Source organism: Tursiops truncatus, chromosome 20, assembly GCF_011762595.2.
Source record: "Tursiops truncatus isolate mTurTru1 chromosome 20, mTurTru1.mat.Y, whole genome shotgun sequence".
Classification (NCBI taxonomy): Eukaryota; Metazoa; Chordata; class Mammalia; order Artiodactyla; family Delphinidae; genus Tursiops; species Tursiops truncatus.
In genome coordinates, this window is record NC_047053.1 from 162307 (window position 1) to 180047 (window position 17741).

The window sequence follows — 17741 nt, forward strand, 5'->3', positions numbered from 1 at the left end:
AGAATGCAAAGACAAGCCCCCGTGGGCCCAAACCATCTGAAGAAATAGAGCATCATAGCCCCTGTGAAGCCGAGCGTCCCTGCCTGATTTCACCGCATCCCTTAGAAGAAACTACCCTTTAGACGCCGTGTTCACCATGTCCTTGCTTTCCTTTACACTTTTGCCAGGCATGTTCTTAAACAACAGATAGTTCAGTTTTGTTCAGTTATAACCTCTACATACATAAAATCAATAAAGCAAATGCGACATCTCTTCTGACACTGCTTTTTCTCCTGGTTATTTTTGGGGTAGGCATTTTTATTACTATTATTTGTTAAACTTGCATTCGTGTCATAGACTCTTTGGTACGTCTCATAGATTTCACAGTTAAAAATAAATACATACAGTGCTAAATGTAAAGATAGAAGTTCTTAAAAATAATAATAATAAGGGGATCTAGGTAACTGTTTTTATAATCCTCAGCTGAGGAAGGATTTTCCAAGCATCACACCAAAGACAGCCCCAAAGGAATAAGCCGACATGCTGGATGACAAAACAGTTAAAAACGTCTGTGGATAAAATATGCCTGAAGCAGAGTCCTAAAGGCAAAACAAAAACTGTGAAAAGTATTCACAACATAAGGCAGAAGAGATTAACATCACCGCTATATGAAGGGCCCTTCCAAATCAGCTAAGAAAAGATGAACACGCTCCCACACTGCTGGTCTTGATATAAGTTAGTCCCACGGTTTAAGAAGGCAGTACGCCTTGATGTATGTCAAAAGTCAAAAGAAAAGTTTAGGCCCTTTAACCTCGTAATCCCACTTTTAGGAATTTTTGCCTTAGAAAATAACCAGAGATGTGTACCAGCATCGCATAGAGGTCCTTCCCAATCATATCTGTAATGAGGAAAAATGCAAGTGTCCTAAGTGCTAAACAACAGGGGATGGTTTGAATTATCAAAACCATTGAAATCCTGTTTCAGGGAAATATTGCTGATATAGGAGTTAACTTTAGAAGCAGGCTATGCTCTGATAGACGGCTGATTGGGAAACAATGTGGTGCGGTCGCTTTGGAACACAGCCTGGCGGCTTCTTCTAGGGTCAAATATGCATTACCACAGCACCCAGCAATTCTACCCTTAGGTATTCACCCACGAGAAAGGAAAACGCAACCACACAAAACTCGGGCACAAATGTTCATCACAGCTTTCCTCACAGCAGCCCAAACTGGAAAGAACCCAACTGTCTGTCCGCTGGGGAGCAGTCATGCATACTGTGGAGGGCTGCTTGGCAACAAAAAGGAACAGACTTTCGGGTAAATCTCAAAAGCATCACGTTAAGTGAATGGAGCTAGACATAACAGGCTACGTACAGTGGGATTCCATTTATACAGCACTCTGGAAAAGGCAAAACCACAGTGTCAGGAAACTGACCAGCGTTTGCCAGGAGCCGGAGGTGGGACTGGAGGTCGACTGCCAATTGGTCAGAGAGAATTTCGGGAACGAAGGAAGCGCTGTTCCTAACCTTGATCAAGGCGGCGATTATACGGCTGTCGACACTTATCAAGCTCATCAAGGTGTCACTTAAAATTGGTGGATTTTATTATCCATAAATTATGCCTCAATAAAGCAGACTGTTAACAGCCTTTTTGAAAAGAATGTTATAAAATAACATGGCTGGGGACTCCCCTGGTGGCGCAGTGGCTGAGAATCTGCCTGCCAATGCAGGGGACACGGGTTCGAGCCCTGGCCCGGGAAGATCCCAAATGCCACGGAGCAACTAAGCCCGTGTGCCACAACTACTGAGCCTGCGCTCTAGAGCTCATGAGCCACAACTACTGAGCCTGTGCTCTAGAGCCCGCGAGCCACAACTACTGAAGCCCGCACGCCTAGAGCTCGCGCTCCACAACAAGAGAAGCCACCGCAATGAGAAGCCCACGCACCGCAACAAAGAGTAGCCCCCGCTCGCCGCAACCAGAGAAAGCCCACGCACAGCAACAAAGACCCAATGCAGTCAAAAATAAATTAATTAATTAGCTAACTAAAAAAAAAATATCATGGTTGGTAGGGCCTCAATTTTGTGTGAAAAAAACCAGTACAGGGCCTCCCTGGTGGCGCAGTGGTTGAGAGTCTGCCTGCCAATGCAGGGGACACGGGTTCGTGCCCCGGTCCAGGAGGATCCCACATGCCGCGGAGCGGCTGGGCCCGTGAGCCATGGCCACTGAGCCTGCGCGTCCGGAGCCTGTGCTCTGCAACGGGAGAGGCCACAACAGTGAGAGGCCCGCCTACCACAAAAAAAAAAAAGTACACATCTGTGTTGGTTAGGACTAGGATACGCTGGGTGGCAAACGCCCACAGTCTTGGTGGGTGAGCCAAACCACGCTTCTCAAACTCACGTCCCAGCCTAGAACAAGCTGGCCGATGGTCACGGCTGCTCTCCCCTGCGTGCTGACTACAGCTGGCATCCGGGCAGCCTCCACCCTCTCGTTCAGAACCTGCAGAGTCTCTGTCCACAAGGCTGAGGATGGAGGAGCTCCAGCTCCCACCTGTGTCATCCTGAAATTAACATGCGTCACTTCTGTTCATTGCCCATGGGCCAAACAAGTCACGTGGCCCCAACCCAATGGCCAGGGAGACTGGAAACACGGGCCTCCAGTGAACGCTCGCGGCCTCTGCTGTAATCCTCCAAACACGCCTGCCCCCTCCTTCCTACACAGAGAACACACCCCTCGTCCCGTCCAGCACGGCCTCCAGCTCAGAGCAAGGGATCTCTGGGGACATGCAGTGGCCACTGTCTGGGCGGCTCCTCTTAACTCCAGAGCCTTGTGAACTAAAACAGTGGGTTATCGACCCTCTCCACACACACACATGAGATACGGGCATCAGACAACAACAGTAAGATTCCCATCTGGAGCCCATCAAGACACTTCCAAGTTCAAAGCCACCAGGCACACTTTGTGCATCCCCGTCTTGAGGCATTGGGCCCTGAGCCCTCTCTGCGCCGCAAGCCATGTTCCGGTGACCCCTCGCTCTGCCTTTTGGGGGTGCGCCTCTTTCTCTCCTATCTCGTTTCCCCTCTCGGCCGCATCCGGAGTGACTCTCCTCACTGCTCAGCCCACTGCCCGTCTCCAGGGAGGGTGAAAGTCCCCACGCCACCTCATCCCATTTCAAGTCTCCAGTCACCGAGGCTTCTGCGGGCCAGGAATGGGATTCCATTGGAATTACACTCCCTTTGGAAACCTAGCAGGTTCTGACCTGCTCGCCTCAGGTCTGTTCCACGTGCCAGTTACTACACCTGAACTTCTTCTTCCCAAGAAACAGTTCTCACCTACGCAATTTCCCTTTATCATCTATGGGCCCCTTTCTCTAGTTACTGGTTGAATCTATCTGAAACAGAGCTGGGAAGGCCAAATCCTCACTCTAACGTTCACCCAGCGAGAGATGTTGCTGGGTTTCTGGCCCAAAGCCTTTTAAACCCCACTTGACTGTCAGGAATCAGGAGGCCCCCGAGTGTCCCCGCCCTGCTCTCTCCTGAACCTCTGACTCACCCCAACACCTTTCCATTCCTTCTGAGCTGATTTCCTTCCTGTCACCCTTGCCAAATGCAGCTGATGGCAGCAAAGCAACATTACCGACCCCTTCTTTCCCAACTTCTCCCCGGGAACCATGAACTCAGAAGCCGTTCCGTGCACCTTCCCAACCCTCATAGGAGGCTGGTCTGCAGATGGCTTACCTCTGCGGACGCGGCTCTGTCTTTCCAGCCCCGGATGTCGGTGTCCCGGCCGCCTGGCCACACTCAGCTAGGCCAGCACCCCCCGCCACGGGTCTGCAGTGGCAGCATTTCTCCTCCGTGTTGGTTTCTCTGTGAGTCAGAACAGGGAAGGCTGTGGAATGAGCCCCAGAGTTCAAAGGCTCCCCACTCTATAAGGTCACTGTTGGCTCCCACGTGGTCTGGCATGGCCTGATGGGGGATCCGGGCCCTCCCGACGCAGCTCTGCCTCCCAAGAAGAGCACAGCAGTGATGGAGGTGGAGAGACCGTGTACGCAGCCTGGGAACTGGGAGGGTTCGCTGCACACGCCCAGGTGTGTGTGCCTGTAAGCAGGCCATGTATGAAGGAGCTACGGCAGGCCTGCAACTCTCAACACAAACTAAACTCGCCTCCAGGGCAGGGCCCTACACTGAGAAGGAGGTGCTGAGAACAGAGTCCAAAATGGACAGAACAGAGACAAGAGGGGCCAAAAACTAGAAATGAAAGGTGTGGGAGTGAGGAGAACAGGAAGAAAGGAAGGGATGGAGGGAGGGAAGAAGGAGGGAATACAAGACCATTTTTTTTTTAACGTTTCATGAAAACAGCAGAAAAGGAAACTAAAGATTATGACGTTCTGAAAGGCATTTCAGATAAAAATGAACAACAGAAAAGGTTACGGTTAAGTCCCATACCAAGTTACTGGAGAAATGAGAAAACCAAGCAGTGCCCCTACGGATAATGAAGGCAGTGTTCCAGAAACACACACCACAGAACCACAGCCAGAAACAAACAAAAAAATGTATCCTGAAATTTTTGCATGAGTCAGCAAAAAAAAGAAAAGATACAAAAGAATAACAAATCAATATGTGAAGACCTCAGAAAAGATGTGCTGGAACTGAGGAAAGAATTAGGAAGAAGAGAAAAAAACGCATTTCAGGACGACAACCGCAGTAGAAGGAGCACAACACAACGAAACACTATGAGATGCTGCCTAAGAGAATCAGAAGTTAGAATGGAGGGAAATTTTTAAACAATAAAAAAATGGGAGCGAGAAGTAGGATTCAAGAGAAAGTGACTACTAAGTGAGATCTAACGTGTGCAACACCAGTCCCGCAGAAGGAGTCCAAGTGTTCAGTCGAACGCTGAACGCTGTAATTTAAAAAAAGAAAAAAACTTTCCTGAAATATATGAAAACTTGAAACAGCATTGGGTACCTGGACAAGCTGACCCAGAACAGCCAACAGAGAGGCATATTCTACAACATAGTCTACGGCTGCCTTTGGAAATTCAGGCAAAAAAAGATGAAGTCACTTCCGGGAAAATCAGGCTGTCGTCAGACTCTCTGATGTGAGCACTTCCTGCCAGAAGCCCCGGGGGCACATCTAGACACCAAGGGCGGGAGCAGAGCGGGGCAGGTCCCGCTAAACTGCCTTTCAAGTACAAAGGTCGTAAACAGTTATCAACAGGCAAGAACTCCGGGACGTTATTCCCACATGCCCTCTGAGGACCCACCAGAAAACAGGTCTCAACCAACCAAGACAACCAGAGAAACATAATCCTAAGGTCTGACTGTGAGAACTAAATGGGTAGAACACATGGGAACTTACACAGTTAAGACCAGTGATGGACACACGAGATAGAGTATATTTGAGGGAAAGTGGGAAGAACATGGAGAAAATAGAATAAGCTTACTGACTGCCTTGTAGTTAAAGTCTGAGAGTAAAAGGATATTAATTCAAATCAGATGCTGTGCGCAGAGGATTGTAGCAAGTTTCAATATCGCTCATAGTAGGAAACCAACAGACAAATAAAAGAGAGGACCAATATTGCGTACAGATATTACTGTAAAAGTAACAGTTGCAACAAAAATAGGAACCTTTCCTAAGTACCAAAAAGATAAAGTCCAGTAAGAGAGAGAGAATATAAAAACCACACTGAGGGCTTCCCTGGTGGCGCAGTGGTTGGGAGTCCGCCTGCCGATACAGGGCACACGGGTTCGTGACCCAGTCTGGGAAGATCCCACATGCCGCGGAGTGGCTGGGCCTGTGAGCCATGGCCGCTGAGCCTGCGCGTCCGGAGCCTGTGCTCCACAGCGGGAGAGGCCACAACAGTGAGAGGCCCGCGTACCGCAAGAAATAAAAAAATAAAATAAAATAAATAAAATAAAAACCACACTTAAAGACAAATTGTTTAAAACTCTTGCACGGGTAGGTGTAAATGTAACATAAAACACCATGCAGAACTGAGGCTAAACATACTGATCGATTGGTCTTAACTCACCTATGAATAGAAAACAGATTTTCAGGTTGGCTAAGAAAGGAAGCTCCAAAGCTGGAGTGACCGCCAGAGCCCGCCATCCAGGGAAAGTCTGAGGCAGAGGGAGCAGCTGTGCCGTAGGGGGAGATGCACGCGGTAGGGGTCAGCTCGTGTTCCAGTGTGCAAAGCTCGGAGGAGAGAGTTCGGATGACCTATTGCCCCACCACCACCCCATGGCTGGCGTAGACGATCAGTTCACTGTGCAAACGATTTCGTGGTCAGGAGCCCAGGCAGGCCTGCCGCGTAGGTCCTTTTCCACGTGGCGTTGACGGAGGTCCCTCACTGGCATCCAGCTGGAGGACAGGCTGGCCTGGAGGCTGGGCTCGCGGGGACTCTGGACTGGTGTGTCTACACCTGGCTCTCCAGCACAGGGTCTCCGCGGAGCGCGGCTCTGCGGGCGTGTACACCCAGCTCTGCGGGCCCCCAGCGCCCGTCAGCCACACCCTGCCGGTGGCTGGGGCAGGCCCAAGTTCCCCAGAGTCAAGGGGGGGACAGAGACCACACTTCTCAACGAGACGTGTGTCCAAGAATTCGTAGCTGTGTTTCACAACTAAAATGACCACCAAGGATAAACCATTTTTTTTGATGGTTACATACAGGGGAGAGAGCCTCAGTAAGGGTGATTATCACAAACAGCTGAAACACATAAAGTATCTTTAAATCCATGTGTTCCTAATTGTTTTTTTAATCCCTACTTGATCACCACTGGAAGACCAACTTAATCAGAAAACTGTTACAGGGACAAGGCAAGCATGTATCCTGCCTTTCCTCTATAAAACGGCACCACCAGGTAGCCAAACACTGGGGAGGGCAACTTTCTCTCCGAGAAACACTTCAGCTAACAAATGAGGCAGGAATGGTAGAATTAGGATGTCACCAGTCTACAACCACTAGTAAAGTAGTGAATCCAGGCGCTGAGAATCAGCAGCTGCTAACACAGCAGAGATGGTAGGACGCCGCGCCTCCCACGGGGGGAATACAGTTTCCCCAACAAGTAAGGTACAAGGAAGAAAACACGGGCTGAGCCTTTAGATGAAAGATACTTGGGAGTTACATCAGGCAGTGTGACGTGGGGACCTTATTCAGATCCTGATTCAAACCATATTTTGTTCATTTTGACGTTTAGGACACAATTGTAAACTGAGACTGGATTCCTGCTGATATTAAGGAATGGTTGTTACATATGAAGTTCTAAACAACGATACGGTCTTTTAAGTCACAACCTTTCAGAAATACACTCTGAAATATTTGTGGATGAAATTACACAATGTCTGGGATGAACAGGACGATTGTCCCAACAGTCTGGGAGGGAAAAAGTGGCGAGCGCAGAGATGAGACCAGACTGGTGTGTGCTGATCACCGTTGAAACAGGGTGCTGGGTGCCTGCAGGCTCATTACTGAACCTAATGTTGTATACGTTTGACCCTTTCATAATAAAAGCTTTATGTATGTAAATTTTTGCACAATAAAAACTTATATTTAGAAAAAAAGGCTGGAAGGATATAAATCGAAATGCTAGCTGTACACCTTAATCTCACACAATGTTATGTGTCAATTGTATCTCAGTGAAAATGAATTCTAAAAAATGCTAGCCATAAATACTTCTGGCAGATGGGATTATAGATACATTTTCTTTTTAAATTGCTCATTACTCATCTTCTAAAATTTCTACAATGAACACACAGCACTTTAAAAATCTGGTAAAGAAAGATTAAACCAAACTGGCTCCCTCTCGCCCGGGCTCTGCAGGCGGGTGGGCCCCTTGGCAAGACCCAGCCAGGAAGCCATTTGGCTGCACAAGCCGTGGCCGTACAGGCAGATGTGGTTGCCTCCGCCCCACTCTCTTCTGGGAATCGTGCCCGGGGAAATCATCTAAACCTGAAACGCCAGCCGCCCTGCCCGCTCGAGGATGCCCACGTCGGCGCAGTTACTGGGGTGACAGCTTGGCGTTGGGGGGCCACATCCCGCGACAGGGGTCGTGTCGGTGAAGCACGGACATCATGGCGATGGACCGCTGGGCAGCCACCAAAACGGAAATTGGTGGACTTAACGCTGGGTGAACCGAGGATGCACGTCTGTACGTCTGTCAGGAGTCCAGTTTTGCAAACACACGTGGAAAATGAGCGGAGCCCTTATCAGCTTCATGGGACACGCTGTGAGTATGAAGCGTGTTAAGATGCCCTGACCCTGGCCCCTCATGGGGAATCGGCTTTCCCTGAGATCCTCCAGAAGCCCTCAAACCCAGCCTGCTCTGGCCTGTGTCTCTCACATTCCCAGGTCAGCTTTCTTTTGCAACTCTCCCCTCTGCCCTCGGACAAGCCCCGCCCAGGCTGCAGTGGGCACACTTCCATCCAAGGGTGGAGGCTGGTGGGTTCCACAGGGAGGGGCCCCTCCCACAGGCCACTCTTCCTGGCCCCTTCCTGTCTCTGCCTGCCCAGCCCCGCTGCACCGCACAAGCCCTAACCTCCCCTGCACCCACGGGCCCTCCCGAACAGGAGCCCCTTTACTGCCACAGGAACCTAAGCATATTTTCTTAAACAGAGACCATTATCTCTGAAGGAAGAATTTTGTTCCAGATTTAGAGTAATATTCTGTCCTCCTTACGTGTGCTGAGACGTAAGACTTCCCCCATTTCTATCCCCCTCTTCCCAGGCCATAGAGCCCCTGAAGCTTAGGTGGGTGCTGGGCTGCCTGTATGGACTACACTTCCCAGCCTCCCTTGCAGCGTGGTTACCATGTGACTGAAACAGGATGTGAGCCAATGATGCCTGTGTCTTTCAAGGGAAGGGATGTGCCACCTCTCCACCTCTCCTGCCGTCCTGCCGCCCAGTACTGTGGGCTGGTGCCGGGGACCGTCTGGGGTCACGTGGATGAAGGCATCAAACACCCAGGATGGGAGGAATCTAGGCCCTGCTCCATGAAACGGCCCTTTTGCTACAGACCACTGACCCTCAAACTGTTACAGGAGAGAGAGATGATCGTCTCTCTGGTTTAAACCAACATTAGCTTGGTTTTGTTGGTGTTTTTAAGAAGCCGCCAAACCTCGATCCTAACCAATAAACTCGCCTGATTAAAATGCCCCCAAGACACCCAGCGCCAGCAGGCTGTCTAGTCAGATTCTCCCAGAAGCAGAACCTGAGGCAAGGATTCAGGTGCCAGAGCTTCAGGAAGGAAGTTCTCCCAGCAGAAACCAGTGTGGAGCAAGGGGAACAGGAGAGAGCAGCAGAAGCCCACCAAGGGTGCATTTCTGTCCTGGCCGTGGCCCGACCCCAGGGAGCTCTGCAGTGTCCATCACACCTCTGAGTTTGTGCTGCTCCAAGCGAGGAGCTGGGCTCTCCCACTGCAGCAGATGGGCCGGAGGTGCCCAGGGAGGCAGGTGTCAACTCCCAGGCCTACCAGCTGTTCAGGGCAATGCAGCTCCGGGGGCCTGAGGGCCACTCTCTGAAGCAGGTCTGAGATGTGGGTGGCCAGCTGCCAGGCCCAGGACAGTGGGGGGACCAGGTAAGAGGTTCCCTTGACGGCTCTGGCAAGGCGCCGACAGGGCTCCACACACAGAAGGAAGCCCCCCAGACCTTTTGCGATTCCCATCCTGTCAGCCTCTCCACCCTCCTCACACTGTGGCCCCAGACGAGGTGAGTAACGCCCCACAGACACTTCCCTGGGACCCTTAGCCAAGTGTGCTGTAAGATGCCGCGACACTGCGGATTTGGTTGCCCAGGAAGCCATGCTGGCGTTTGCCCTGAAAAGGCAACAAGTCCCAGCACGGAGAGAATCAGAGAGGTGCAGCGACTTGCCCATGGCCACACAGCTGAAGTGGAGGGACTGAGGTGGGTGGGCCAGGGGAGGGGCAGTGTAACGGAAAAGCCCTGAGAGAGCCCGGGAGAAGTAGACCCCAGATTCTGTGCAGAGACGGGACTGAGCTGATGGGGAGGAGACAGCGCCGCGGGAGGATCCCTGTAATGACTGCAGGTGTCACTTACCGAGCACATCTACGGACTGAAAACCTGACCTCGGTTAGCGCCTGCGTCCCCACCCTCATTCGCAGAGGCGCTCCCTCTGAGGTAGCAGACACTGAGGAGGATTTAGGTGCAAGGAAATCCTGGGAAATGCCCACAGGAAAGCGAGACGGGGCGTGTTCTCAACACAGTTCCCCTGAGCGCCTGGAGCTGCATCCAGCTGGGGCAGCTGGGGGCCGCGAGGGCCCAAGAAAGCTCGGGGGCAGGGGCGGCGGCCGCAGCGGCGGCACCGACACAGACACCGGTACCAGGGCGGGGTCTGCGAGGCGGGGCCGGGGCCTGTGGGGCGGGGCCGGGAGGGGGCGGGGCCTGGCACCGGGGCGGGCCGGGGCGCGGCCGGGTGGCAGGGGCGGGGCCAGGGCGGGGCCGACACTCTGCACCAGCTGAGGCTGGTACTTCCTTCTTCAGAGTCGAGGGGCTTCCCGTGGCCCCTCTGGCCCTGGGCACAAAATCCTTCCATTCCTTCCAGCACTTTCTCCCTCTAAGTTCTAGAAATAGCGGGAATTCCCTGGCGGTCCAGTGGTTAGGACTCCGCGCTTTTACTGCCAAGGGCCCTGGTTCCATCCGTCGCCTGCGAACTAAGATGCCACAAGCCCAGCGGCCAATAAATGAGTAAATAAAGCATGCCAGTGTTTGAGACCTGTGTGCCTTCTTTATCCGAACAACTTCAAGAATTGAGTGACGTAGAGCTTTTCATTTGGACATTGGCATTTTATCTACTCGATTAACCCCCTCGGGGGGAGGAAGGTCACTGTCTTCAAACGCCTGAGAGGGGAAGAGCAGCCAAGTGCCAGATTCCACCCGGATGGAGTCGGGCCTGGGGGACTGGACAGCCCCTCGCTCCCCTGCCCTTCGGGCCAGGCTTGCTGCATTTGGATCCCAGGTCTTCCCCTTACCAGCTGTGCGATCTTGGATAGCTGCCTAGCTTCTCTGTGCTTTGGTTTCTCCATCTGTAAAATGGGAAAGGTAACAGAAGCCACCTCCTAGGGGTTCAATGCATGACTCCTGCAAAGAGCATGGGTTGGGGATGTGCCTGGCACAGAACGAGTGCTGGAAACATGCTGACCAACCTCTGGTTCAAGGCAGCAGATCCGGTGTGGGAAGCAGACTGGGACATGGACATGGCCACCTGTGTGACTGGGACTGGATGGAGGGAAGCAGGGGGCTGGGGGGAACCCTGCAAAGGAGGTGACTAGTACCTGTGGAAGTGGGTTTTGAGGGATGAGTAGGAGTTTGCCAGCAAAAAAGGGGGTGTAGGGAATATGTGTGTTGGGGTGGGGTGGCTCTCCAGCACCCAAACCCCTTCTTAGTTGGGAGGGATCCCTCTGTGTAGAGTCCCCAGTGGGCAGGGTCCTATTTCCCACTGCAGAAGCTGAAAGGGCCAGACTTTGGTCTGGTCAGGAGGCCACTCCTGCCTGGGACTTTGAAGCTTAATATCTGAGGCAATGGCGACAAGGGAGTCCTGACCATATTGGCCTTGATGGCCAGGCCCCTGTAGCCCCCTTAGCCCCTGAAAGTTCTCTTGTCCACTCTGTAAGCCCTTAGATTGAGCCAAGAAATGCCCCCCTTTACTTATGGTGGACAGAGTCGCTTTGTGTTGCTCGCAGCAAAGAACTCTGTAGGGAAATCCTGGCAGAAAGACCAGGATAAGCAAGAAGTGGAAGGGAGCGATTGCATGAGAGATCCTGGCCCCCAGGCCCTGCACCCGAGCCCTGCCCTCCCCCAGGCTTCCCTTATTAAGACCATTGCGATCACAGGGGGGCAGGCTGGACGGGGGTCGGCCTCTCCGATCCATTTCACAGCCAACAACGCTGAGCCCTGAGAAGAGTGGTGACTTGCTGAAGGTCGCCCATAGAAGGTTAGATGCTGGCCAGGCTCTGCCCTTGTTCCAGTCAGGGGCTCCAGCACCCCGAGATGGGCGGGTCCGTCCCCACCTGCCACAGCAGCCTGTGAAATCCTACATTCGCAAGGACAGACCTTGAGACCAAGGTTTAAAAGGCAAGCCCATGTCGGCCACAGCCGTACATCCTAGGGGGACAAGGAGGAATGAAGCTTTGTTTTAAAGGCAACTGTGAGACGGGGAATGAATTTGGAGCCGTGGAATACAGGGACTGAAGCTCGTGATTCACACTCTGGGCCTGGCCCAAGGGGCGGCCCAGGAACCGGAGGGACAGGTTCATTAACTGGGCACCTACCGTGTGCCAGGATCGTGATGGGCCTTGCGCGCTCCAGCATTTCGTGGAAGCCACCCGCTATCCTGTAAGACCAGCATTAGTACCCTCCATGCGCAGAAGAGGACATGAGTCTGAGAGACGCTATGATGTCGTCAAGGTCACATTGCCCGGGGTGACAGAGTCAAGCTCAGGGCCGTCTGACCCACGAGCTGGGGGTGGGAGGCATGGAACGGGGCTTTGAAGGCCAAAAGACACGAGGACGTTTCAGAAAGGTGATCCTCTTGTTATCATTGTTCTTCACGTAAATCCAATTGCATCTCTCCCCTGCCTAAAACCTGACCATGACTTCCCTTACCCTCTGAAGATAAAGTCCGGAGTCTCTGCCATGGCTTTGCGTGATCTGCCCCCAACCCCCGATTCTCTTCGGTGGCACCGAGGCCCCTCCCACCCCAGGGCCTTTACACAGGCTGTTTCCCATCTGCTCTCTGCACTCCTCACCTATATGATTCCCAGCCCTCCCGCTGCTGCCCTACCCGCTCACTGGGAGTCTTCTGAGGCTGTGGGCCGCCCCCCAAGACAAGCACCCAGTAAGGGTCCCCCCCCCGCCTCGTGTGTCTCCTTTTCACCCCACTGAGCACAGATTATAATCCTCTGAGCCATGCATTTTCAAGGGGGGCAAAATTTGGTTCTTGGGGGACTGAAAAAATAGATGTTACAATTACTTGTGGCCCCACATAACAAAATCTTATTCGTTAGTATTGTATCTCTCATTAGGGAGAAATTAAATAATTTACTTAACTGTAATTAAGTTTAATTAAATGATTTAATTCAATAAGTCAATGTTTCTCCTTAGGGAATGATAATGGGGAAAAAGTGGGAAATGTTGCTGTAAGCATTTATGAGTTTGCTTATGCTGTCTGATGCCCTCTGAGCTCAAGGAGGGTAGGCCAGGTCTGTCTAGGTCCTGCTGCAGCTCTAGTTCTAGAACGCTGCTGGCACACAGTAGGTGCTCAGGTAACACCTTCCATGTGCCAAGCCCTGCAGAGAATAATCCGGGCAAGGCTCTGCCGTAGAAAGGTGGTGCTGGGCCTCCCCTCCCTGGATTCTGTGGGCAATAGGGAGCCATGGAGGGTTTGGAAGCCAGGAAAGGAGAACTTCTTGGGCTGGTGCATCCCCAACCAGAGCTGACAGCTGCTGCCGCATCCCAAGCCCCTCCCCACCCAAGTCCCCGCCACCAGGCCAGCCCAGGACAGAAATAGAGCAGCCCACGTCTTCTGCAAGGCTGGAGGGGGTGGATGCAGCTAAACCCGGCTCGGCAGGTGGCTCACGCAGGGTGGGAGTTGGGGGTAGGGCAGGATTCCTGGGTTACTGGCTCACTGTCTGGTGGGCCTCAGGCAAGCCTGGACCCTCCCAGAGGCTTTGTGGCCTCCAGGAGAGCCTGACTGCCCTGGGCCTGAGGATGAACGAGCTACACTAAAGATAGCACAGCTGATTTATATATAGACCCTCCCACCTGGTTTCCAAAAGGATTCAAAACGGCTTTCACAAGAGGCAAAGAAATGAACATTTAGAGCGCGCCAGAGTTTACACAGGAGGCTCGCACGTCACAGCCTCGGGGAGTAGAACCAGGACAAGAAGAATCTCAGGTCCCTCCAAGAAGCACGTCTGAATGAGAATGAGCTCCCCATCAGAGGCGGTGTGCAAGCAGGGCCTCAGCGCCTGGCAGCGGTGTGAGTGGGGAGGGATCCCTGCACCGGACAGAGGCTTGGCCAGATGCTAAGCTGGGAGAGAAGATGGCATCAGCCCCGCTTTCCCAGCCACTGCCCCTGGCCACAAGGCAGTCAGGGATGCAGCCGGAGGTAGGGTTGGTGGTAGGAGCCGGGTGCTGGCCCCTTCCCCTTTTCCTGAGCCAGAGTCATCCCCACGGACTTAAAAACTGGAGCAAGGGTGGGGGGATGGGCGGGTAAACCTTACCGCTCCTGGGACTGCTGTGCTGACATCCGCAGTGACGCAGGCAGCCCTGCCTGCCTCAGACCCCGACGTGGTCCCAGCTTTGGTACTGCTCGCTGTGTGGTCTTGAGCTCATCGCTTCCCTTCTCTGACGCAGAGTCCCCGTTCAGTACAACCAGGGGGTTGCCTCGGTCCTAGAGAGCCCTCCTGGGATCCACAGCCCCAAATAAATAGAACTGCAGTGCCCACCCCCACCCCCAGCCCAAGCCTTCGCACAGATCTGGCAGGGCCCTGCTCTCTGGGCCCCATTGCATTGGTTCTGGGATCGTTCTTGGGGCCGGAGGGCACCTTCCCTGCACTTGCCCTGTTTCCTCTGTCATTGCCTGACCCTCGTCCATGCCAGGCTCTGAGCAAGACAGACCCACCTCAGCCCTAGAAGAGCTCCCAGTCTAGTGAGGGAGCTGGCCGGCAGACAAGAGTGTGAATAAATAGGTTGAGGAAAACACAGCAGGGCAAAGGGACAGAGAGACAGGGTGGTCAGGGAGGCCTCACTGAGCAGATGGCATCTCTGAGGAGGTGAGCAGAGGCGTCCTGAGCCGGCCAGGAGGATGGCTTGGGGGAGCCCGCTCTGGGCAGTAGAGGACAGCTAGTGCAAAGGACCTGAGGCAGGTGAGCGCGGCATGGCTGCAGAACAGGGAGCAAGGGAGAGTACGGGCGGGGGCGTGGGGGGAGGGCTGGCTGGTGGGGGCCATGGGGAGGCTTGGACAGAGGGAGGTCGGAGCTACAGCAGGGCTCTGAGGAGAGGGGAGGCCGAGCTGGTGTCTAACAAGCAAAGCCTCCTTTCCTGGCCTCCAGAAGGGAGTTCGCCAAATTCTCCCTCAGAGGCCACCTCCTGCTCTCAACCAGGCCCAGACGCTGTATTTTATATTAATTTATTTATTTTTATTTTTTTTGTGTGTGTGTGGTATGCGGGCCTCTCCCGTTGCGGAGCACAGGCTCCGGATGCGCAGGCTCAGCGGCCATGGCTCACGGGCCCAGACGCTCTGCGGCATGTGGGATCTTCCCAGACCGGGGCACGAACCCGTGTCCCCTGCATCGGCAGGCGGACTCTCAACCACTGCGCCACCAGGGAAGCCCCTAGACGCTGTATTTTTAATGCTGGCGGTCGAGGAGGCTTTCGTGGCTGTAACTGAAACAGAAAGTACAGGAACCTCCACCATGTGGCTGTCAGTCCAGGGAGACTCATTCACCCCAGGTCTGGGATAGGGCCCTGCCTGCCCATCTGGTCCCTGTGCCCATGACCGCCACCCCACAGCCTAGGGACAGGGAAGGGGCCCCTGCCACGCGCGGCAATCACGGGCTGAATAGACTGTCAAGGGCCTGGGCACTGGCACGTGCTTTGTAAATGTCGGTGACCTGCACACCGGCTCCTCCCGCTTGGATGCCTGGACACCCTTTGTAAAAGCCGAAGCGCCCCCTAAATAGTACCCGAACCTGTAAACAACCGTGTTTGCACTAATGCCGAGAGGAACCTACAAACGCTGACGTTCTAATATGGCCCGGGCTTGGCAAACTGGGAACCACTTGCTGAGCTGTAAAGCGCCTCATGATCCTGCGGAGGCCCTGTGCACGACACATTACTCTGTAAGCTGTGTTTTGTAAACAGCTCTGGGCTTTGTAAACCGCAGTCCTGTGGACACTGCAGATGACTTGCCAGCTGGAGAGCGCTGTGCACCCAGGAGAACGTGCGTCAGGAGTCGCCCTCCCTCGGCCCCGGGCTCCCCTCCGGGCCTCCACGCTGAGGACGGACGCGCGCGGGCCGCCAGCTGGGCTCCGGTCCGGGGCGCAGAGCTGGGCGGCGAGGGTCCCCCCGACCCCTTCCCCGCAACCCAGACACCGCCCTCTCCAGGCCCAAGCGCGGGTGGGGCTGGGGGCGGGCGCTCCGGGGCCGCGGGGTCGAAGCGCGGGCTCTGCCGCCTCCTGGTGGCCGCGGAGGGAGGAGGGGCCGGGGCCGCGGCCGGGACTTGGGTCTGCTGGTCCTGCGCGCGCGCGGAGGACACGCGTGCGTGCGTGCGTGTGTGCGTTCGTGGGCGTGTGTGTGTGAGGCCGTGTGTGCACACGGAGCCACACTCGCACGCAGGGCGATCCGCCCGCGCGCACCTTCAGGACTCACGCCCTCGTCCTTCCTTTCGTGTGTTCATTCACTAGTGTTTTCATTGAACACAGGTTGAGCGCTCCCCGGGTGCGGGCACTGAGCACACGATGGTGGCGGGTCCGATCGGCCCAGATAATTCAGAGAGAGGTTAGTACACCGATGGGCCCAGGTGCCGGGCCTCCCTGGGGAAGCGACAGGGGAGACAGGAACCGGTGAGCAGGGGGCCACAAGGAGATGGGGAGGAGCGTTCCACACAGAGGGCACAATCAGCGCAAAGGCCCCGAGGTGCGAACAGCCTTCACGTGGGAAGGAGGTTGGAGCTGTTAAATGCTGTGCCAGGGAGGGTTATAGGTAGAGGCTGTCCCAGACTGAGGCTACCTGGGGACGAGAAGCAGACTCTGCCTCTGGCCGAACTGAGGCTGGGAGGGCTGGTGGACGAGGCAGAGGGGAGATGGACCCCAGGGGATCCGTGTCTCCTTGTGGAAACACACCCATTGCCCTGGGAGGACTAGCAAGGCTAGTCCTCAGACCTTGGGATGTAGGGAGGCTGACTCTCCTGTGTTGGGTCCTTTCAGCCTGAGATGGGCTTGGGGATGAGCATATGACCCTTCCTAGCTGAGAAGAGCCGGCCCTGGGACTTCGGTGGGAGCTCTGGGCCCCTTTGCTAAGCTGGTGGGAGCCACTGAGTCCTGACGTGGCCCTGTGTGGCGAGTGTGAAACTGAGACAGAGGAAACAGCTAAGGCAGACTTAAGTTCCACAGGATATTAACCTGGCTCCTGGATCCCACTACGCCTGAAGCCAGACTCAGTTCTGCTTACATGAGCTATTAAATCCCCTTCTGCTTCAGTCTGATGGAAGCGGGCCTCTACCCCGTTCTGCCCCAGCCCAGGCCCCGAGGATGACGGAGCCAGACCGGATCTTGCCAAGGATGCCTTCCTCCAGCTGCCCCACTCCCTCCGTAGGGGCTACTACCTGTCCCCAAGCCTGTTTCTCCATCTCACAAGCCATGTGGCTTTGGGAAAGTGACTTTGGCTCTCCGGGCCTGTTTTCTCATCTAGGAATGACGACATTACCCCTCAGTTGAGGTGACGGCCCAGGCCCAGGTGCAGCACCTGGCAATGCACTCGTCAATGCCAGGGGAAGAGGTGGCCCCTCGGGACTGGGCTTGTGTTGCCGCTCTGTCCAGTGTTCAGCAAGGGCCTGGCAGCTCATCACGGCCCTTGGGGGCAGCCTCGCGTCCTCACATGTGGAAGTGCAGGGCCCCGGCAGGTGAGAGGCCCCCACTCCCCTGATCACGCTGCCGTGTCCCTGTCCCGGGGCAAGGGGTCCCCCCTCCAGGGCCACCAGCCGTCACTAAGCAGGAGGAGGGCTCGCCGCTATGACACACAGTCTCACACGACC

General features: G+C 54.5%; 1 long non-coding RNA gene across 1 annotated transcript in view; it reads right to left on the minus strand.

Annotated features, from left to right (window-relative positions):
* Positions 1-10409, minus strand: part of LOC109548936 (uncharacterized) — a 39767-nt gene extending 29358 nt beyond the window's left edge. Inside the window, exons 1-2 of the long non-coding RNA XR_004523864.2 lie at positions 10025-10409; positions 3713-3841 (exon numbers count right to left, since the gene is read on the minus strand). This is a non-coding gene — a long non-coding RNA (uncharacterized lncRNA). The remainder of the gene's footprint in view (positions 1-3712; positions 3842-10024) is intronic.
* Between the last annotated feature and the right edge of the window lie 7332 nt (positions 10410-17741).